We start from the raw sequence: 7,054 nt of genomic DNA, 5'->3' as shown, positions 1-7,054 counted from the left end.
TGAACAGCTTTTCCCAACTGATCTATTCTAAACATAAAGAAAGGAAAAAGACAAGGAGGAAATCACAGGTCAAAGGATATGCCCTGATCTCCAGGAGGAGGGCAGCGGGAGGAGTATTGGTGGTTTTTAAAAATTGGTTTTCATCACGGTCAAAAAGGGGGAGATCACGAGAGAAAAAAAAAACACTCAGCCTTAGCACAGGAGCTAAAAAAAAACTTTCATTTCTTTCAACTCCATCCTCGTATCCTCGTTGCCATCCGGTAACCCTTGTTCACGTTCACTATAATTTTCTGGCACCTGCAACAACATTGGGAACGAAGGGGAAATTGAATCCAGTAAAGAAAAGGAGACTAAAACAAAAAGGAAAGTTTTATCTTCTCTTGAAGCTGCGAAGGTAAGTCTTCATACATCCAAGCTCTTTGGTCATGCTCGTTTATATGCTCTATATATGTTTGCCTTATGCCTGCTGAAAGATGAATGAAATTGTGTTCAATCAATGCATACAGTTGTGTTTGCTTTCTCTGTTAATCAAAACTGCTGTTAATCAAAACTGCACCCAATATGTAGTTTCAAGCCCGTTTGCAAGCGAAAAGAAGAGGGAAAGGGCTTCCTCTGTTTGCAAGCGAGGAGGGAAGGAGGATGTTGACGTGGTGACCGGAGGCATCTCTGGCGACGACCGGTGACGCTAGCAGAGCCCTGGCCGGCGCGGTGGTCGAGCTCGCCCAAGAGGCGATTCATGAAAGAGAAGACGGTCTCTCTTCGCGTCTCGCAGTGGTCGTTTGGCGGAGGCAGCCGTATGCGCGCGAAGAAACGGAGAAGAAGGAGAGAACTTCCCGCGCGCGAAGAGGAAGAGGAAAGAGTTGGCGGCGGCTCCGGTGGCGCCTGGTCGCCGGTGACGCTTTGGATTGAGCGGGGGTCCGTCACGGTGGCCGGCCGTTTGAACGGAGACTGAGGCAGAGTGGGTGGTGAGTGCCTCTAGGGTTTCTCGTTCAAGGAGAGGAACTTGAGCCTTTGGATGCGTTGGAAATGAGTTAGGATGTGAGAACCCCTAGGGTTTTCCAGATCTGAGAAGTGAAAAGGGCCTTGGGCCTTCTGATCCAGCAAAAAATAAATAAAAATAAAACCTTTTCTCTCCTACGCGCACCCCCCATTTCTCACCTTTACACCCCTACGGCCATTCCTTGCTTTGGGCTCAGGCCCGTTCCGTTCCTAAAAAGCAAAAAACGAATTTCTTCCCTGCGCCCCCGTTATTCTCATTTTCGCACCCCTCCCCGCCTGGGCTTTGGCCCAGTTCGTATTTTTTTAATTATTTAGACACCTCTGTTTCTTATTTAGCACCTCTGCACCCTTTTCATTTACTTATTATTTTACTTTTATTCATTTTATTGTATTCTTTTACTTTTTTACTTTATTTTCATTATTTATTTATCCTTATATTTTATTTTTATTTTTATTTTTATTTTTATTTTTATTTTATTTATTTATTTATTTATTTATTTATTTTTTATTTTTTTATTTATTTTTTTTTCTTTTTTTTCTTTTGTTTCCATTTTAAATAATTATCTACTTTTTAAATGTACTTTTATAAAAAACAATAAAAATATTTTAAAAGTTTAGGCACATGTGTGATCGCACGCATCGTCTTTCGCTGAAACCTCTTCTTCTTCTCTTCTAAAAAATAATAAAAATATTTTAAAGGTTTAGGCACATGTGTGATCGCACGCATCGTCCTTGTGCCAAAACCTTTTCTTCTTCTCTTCTAAAAAAATAATAAAAAAATGTTTTAAAGGTTTAGGCACATGTGTGATCGCACGCATCGTCCTTGTGCTAAAACCTTTTCTTTTTCTCTTCTAAAAAATAATAAAAAATATTTTAAAGGTTTGGGCATATGTGTGATCGTTCGCATCGTCCTTGTGCTAAAAAACCTTTTCTCCTTCTCATGTAAAAATATCAAAAATATAAAACATTCACATCTTCAAACAACAATCAACCTTTCAAAAAGAACTACGTAACCCTGATTTCTCATTTTAATGAGAATACGTAGGAGCAAGGTCAATCCTTGTTGGGCCCAAAAAACTAAAAAATATATTTTGTTTGTTTAGAGTTTTATTTTAGAGGATAGTTAAACATTTTGAAAACCACATCATATCACATTAATAAGTAAATTTAATATTAAGAGGAATAGAGAAGAGAGAGAAAAAGCGCATGCCAGAAAGAGCATAGGACAGAGAAAAAAAATTACAGATTTTTTTACCACATTATCATAGAGTTAACTCTGTTTTTGTCAATTTAACAAAAGGACTTATTGGTGTAATTATATCAATGGTTGTTGACTTTTTTTTTCCTAGATATTTTTTAATTATTTTTATTTTTATTTTTTAAAATGTTTTAAAAAAATAATTTATCATGTATCAAACTAAAATCGTGACACTTAACTATGACAATGTGATATGACCATGATATTATCATATGTCATTGTCATGTCATATGTCACTGTCACATTTTTTGTCATTATTTTAATTTCACTTTGATTCCGTATTTTTATTGTTTCAATTAAGTTTTTTTCTTAAATTAAACAATTTTTGTTCATCTCCAAATTAAAACAAAATTTTATTTTTATATAAATATTATAAAAATATTTTTATTAAAATTGATATTTTTAATAAATCTTTTTAACAAAATTAACTTTATTTATAATTATATTTTACATTGAATTTTATCAAAAATTATTTTAAAGTTATTAATAGAAAATAGGTTTAATCATTTCAGAGGTTCCTATGTGTGTAGATTCGTGTCAATTAGGTCCTCGTATTTTGAAATAGTTATATTGAATCCCTTTTTATATAAAATTGAATCAATAATGTTCATGCCGTTAAATGTTGTGGATGACGTTAAATTTTTTGCCTTGCGTGAGCTAGCATTTAATAACACGTGGCACAATAAATATTGTTGCGTGGAAACCTCCTCCCCTTCCTCTTCCTCACCAACTCCAACCTCACCTTCTCCACTCCCTGAAAACCTTCTTCTCACCCTCCCACACCCACCTCTTCAACATTTACATCCACGCCCATGCCCCAATCCAACCATCTGGCGCACTTCCCATGCCTCCCCATCTCTTATCATCGTCACTCGTCGTCTCATCGCTACCCCACTCCTTGGTCGTCGGTAAAAGATATGTCGGTAAATAAAATTTGTCGATAATATTAATAATTATTGTAGTAAGTGGAGGAAGAAGAGGAATTTATTGTCCAACCAGAAGCCCAAGAACAACATGGTAGTATTATTGTGCCTGAAACACTTCTGGAATGTTCACCTGCAGTAGCACAACCTACGGAACATGTCGTATAGAAGTCAAACCGGAGCCCATACCACAAGTCCAACCGGTAGCTGGTGCAAGTGCAACAATGTTAGTTGGTGGAGCCCAACCTGGTGCAGCAGAATCTTCCACTACAACAGGAGTAACAACATCTTTTGACATAAAATCGGCCACTACAGCAGGAGTAGTAGAATCGACCACTACAACAGGAGTAGCAAAATGTCCACAAAACCATGAAAGACAAGAACTTTTTCGAAACTATATCACTGGATATACTTCATTAACTTTCGGATTTATATCCGAAACTTCGGTTGATAGCATACTAAAAGGGGCCTGGATTAATACAATAGTTGGTACTGTTCTAGTACCAATAAACAAATTTTTAATATATAAGCTATTACATCGTAACATTGTAAGAGAAATGGGTCTGAGAAGATTAATAACTACAGTGATAACATCAACATGTGGATCTTTTCTAGGTGCCTTAACTTCTATGATATACTTCAGTGCTTTTCGTCATTTGGAATTTGGAGCAAGAATATTCGTTATTGCACTGAGTATAGTCTTTCTCCTAATTGTAGGAAGTTCGGAAACGACATTTAAAAGATATCTAGGAGGTTTTAGGAATGGTTTCGTACTTATAGCAGGGATTGGGATAGCAATGTTAATTAGCGTTTTGCTTAATAAATATTTTGCAAAACTTAAGTGACATACACATTACCGAAGGCCAAAAGTCTTCGGTGAATCCGTTGGTAAGTGACATACACATTATCGACGAATTTACCAAAGACTTTTGACCGTTAGTAAAAAAATAACGATCCGTCGGTAATGAAAATTTACTAACGAATATATATCCGTCGATAAAAATTTGTCGGTAATATTAATAATTAATGTAGTAAGTGGAGGAATTTGTTGTCCAATCAGAAGCCCAAGAACAACATGGTAATATTATTGTGCCTGAAACACTTCGGGAATCTTCACCTATAGTAGCACAACCTACGGAACATACCATAGTGGAAGTTGAATCGGAGCCCATACCACAAGTTCATCTGGTAGCTGGTGCAAGTGCAATAATGTTAGTTGGTGGAGCCCAACCTGGTGCAGCAGAATCGGCCACTACAGCAGGAGTAGTAGAATCTTTTGACATAGAATCGGCTACTCCAGCAGGAGTAGCAGAACCGACCACTACAACAAGAGTAGCAGAACGTCGGCAAAACCATGTAAACAAGAACTTCTCAAAACTATATCACTGGATTTACTTCATTAACTTTCGGATTTATATCCGAAACTTCGGTTGATAGCATACTAAAAGGGGCCTGGATTAATACAATAGCTGGTACTGTTCTAGTACCAATAAACAAATTTTTAATATATAAGCTATTACATCGTAACATTGTAAAAGAAACGGGTATGAGAAGATTAATAACTATAGTGATAACATCAACATGTGGATTTTTTCTAGATGCCTTAACTTCTATGATATACTTCAATGCTTTTCGTCATTTGGAATTTGGAGCAAGAATATTCGTTATTGCTAAGTATAGTCTTTCTCTTAATTGTAGGAAGTTCGGAAACGACATTTAAAAGATATCTAGGAGGTTTTAGGAATGGTTTCGTACTTATAGTAGGGATTGGGACAACAATATTAATTAATTTTTTTCTTAATAAATATTTTGCAAAACTTAAGTGACCTACACATTACCAAAGGCGAAAAGCCTTCGGTAAATCCGATGGTAAGTGACATACAAAAGCCTTAGATAAATCCGTCGGTAAGTGTCATACACATTACCGACGGATTTACCAAAGGCTTTTGGTCGTCGGTAAAAAAAATAAAGATTCGTTGGTAAATCTCCGGCAAGTTCTGCAGGTTGTGCCACTACAGGTGAAGATTCCAGAAGTTTTCCAGGCACAATAATACTACCATGCTGTTCTTGGGCTTCTGGTTGGACAACAAATTCCTCTCCTTCCTCCACTTACTACAAAAATTAATATTACCGACGGATTTTTATCGACGGATATATATCCGTCAGTAAATTTTTATTATCGACAAATTTATCGACGGATCTTTATTTTTTTTTACATACGGCCAAAAGCCTTTGGTAAATTCGTTGGTAATGTGTATGTCACTTACCAACGAATTTATTGAAGGCTTTTGGCCTTTGGTAATGTGTATGTCACTTAAGTGTTGCAAAATATTTATTAAGAAAAAAACTAATTAACATTGCTATCCCAATCCCTACTTTAAGTACGAAACCATTCCTAAAACCTCCTAGATATCTTTTAAATGTCGTTTCCGAATTTTCTACATTTAAGAGAAGGACTATACTCAATGCAATGACGAATATTCTTGCTCAAAATTCCAAATGACGAAAAGCAGTGAAGTATATTATTGCATTTAAGGCACCCAGAAAAAATCAACATATTGATGCTATCACTATAGTTATTAATCTTCTCATACCCATTTCTTTTAAAATGTTATGATGTAATAACTTATATATTAAAAATTCATTTATTGGTACTAGAACAGTACCAGTTATTGTATTCATCCAGACTCCTTTTAGTATGCTATCAATCGAAATTTCGGATATAAATCCGAATGTTTATAAAGTAAATTTAGTGATATAGTTTCGAAAAAATTATTGTCTTACATGGTTTTGCCGACGTTCTGCTACTCCTGCTGCAGTGGTCGATTCTGCTACTCCTGCTGCAGTGGCTAATTCTATGTCTAGAGATTTTGCTACTCCTGTTGCAGTGGTCGATTCTGCTCCACCAACTAACATAGTTGCACTTGCACTAGCTACCGGTTGGACTTGTGGTATGGGCTCCGGTTCGACTTCCACTACGGTATGTTCCGCAGGTTGTGCTACTGTAGGTGAAGATTCCCGAAGTGTTCCAGGCACAATAATACTACCATGATGTTCTTGGGCTTCTGGTTGGACAACAATTTCCTCCACCTACTACAAAAATTATTAATATTACCGACGGATATATATCCGTTAGTAAATTTTCATTACCGACGAATAGTTATTTTTTTACTGACGGTCAAAAGCTTTTGATAAATCTGTCGGTAATGTGTATGTCACTTATCGACGAATTTACCGAAGGCTTTTGGCCGTCGGTAATGTGTCTGTCACTTAAGTTTTGCAAAATATTTATTAAGAAAAAGCTAATTAACATTGTTATCCCAATCTCTACTATAAGTACGAAACCATTCCTAAAACCTCCTAGATATCTTTTAAATGTCATTTCCAAATTTCCTACAATTAGGAGAAAGACTATACTCAGTGCAATAACATATATTCTTGCTCCAAGTTCCAAATGACGAAAAGTAGTGAAGTATATTATAGAAGTTAAAGAACCTAGAAAAAATCCACATGTTGATGCTATTACTGTAGTTATTAATCTTCTTAGATCCGTGTCTCTTACAATGTTACGATGTAGTAGGTTATATATTAAAAATTTGTTTATTGGTACTAGAATAGTACCAATTATTGTATTAATCTAGGCCTCCACAACCCCTTCAACCTCTACTTCGCCCTACTCTCCCAACACTACATCCCCTCTACAAAGTATAATTATTATTTTCAAAATCAAATTGACCTAAAATTTATGAATGATCAGAGGCAAAAACATATTTGACTCAAACTAAACATGCTTAAAAAAATATCCCAATTTCAACCTAACATGCTTTGATAGATTTAAGAAAACTAAGGGTTACTTTTGTCCTTTCACTCCACT

The 7,054-nt window shown here is 35.9% G+C and overlaps 1 long non-coding RNA gene across 1 annotated transcript; it reads right to left on the bottom strand.

The window, feature by feature from the left end:
- LOC148204431 (uncharacterized) lies at nt 1-695 on the bottom strand. Its single transcript, XR_015779864.1, has 2 exons — nt 557-695; nt 1-466 (listed from the first exon to the last, which is right to left on the bottom strand). It is a non-coding gene; the product is annotated as an uncharacterized LOC148204431 (long non-coding RNA).
- Between the last annotated feature and the right edge of the window lie 6,359 nt (nt 696-7,054).

The sequence above is a fragment of the Vigna umbellata genome, chromosome 1, assembly GCF_029865625.1.
Source record: "Vigna umbellata cultivar VRB3 chromosome 1, Vumbellata_1.0, whole genome shotgun sequence".
NCBI lineage: Eukaryota > Viridiplantae > Streptophyta > Magnoliopsida > Fabales > Fabaceae > Vigna > Vigna umbellata.
Note: the sequence above shows the minus strand (reverse complement) of the source record. Positions and strands in the feature narration are given on the sequence as shown.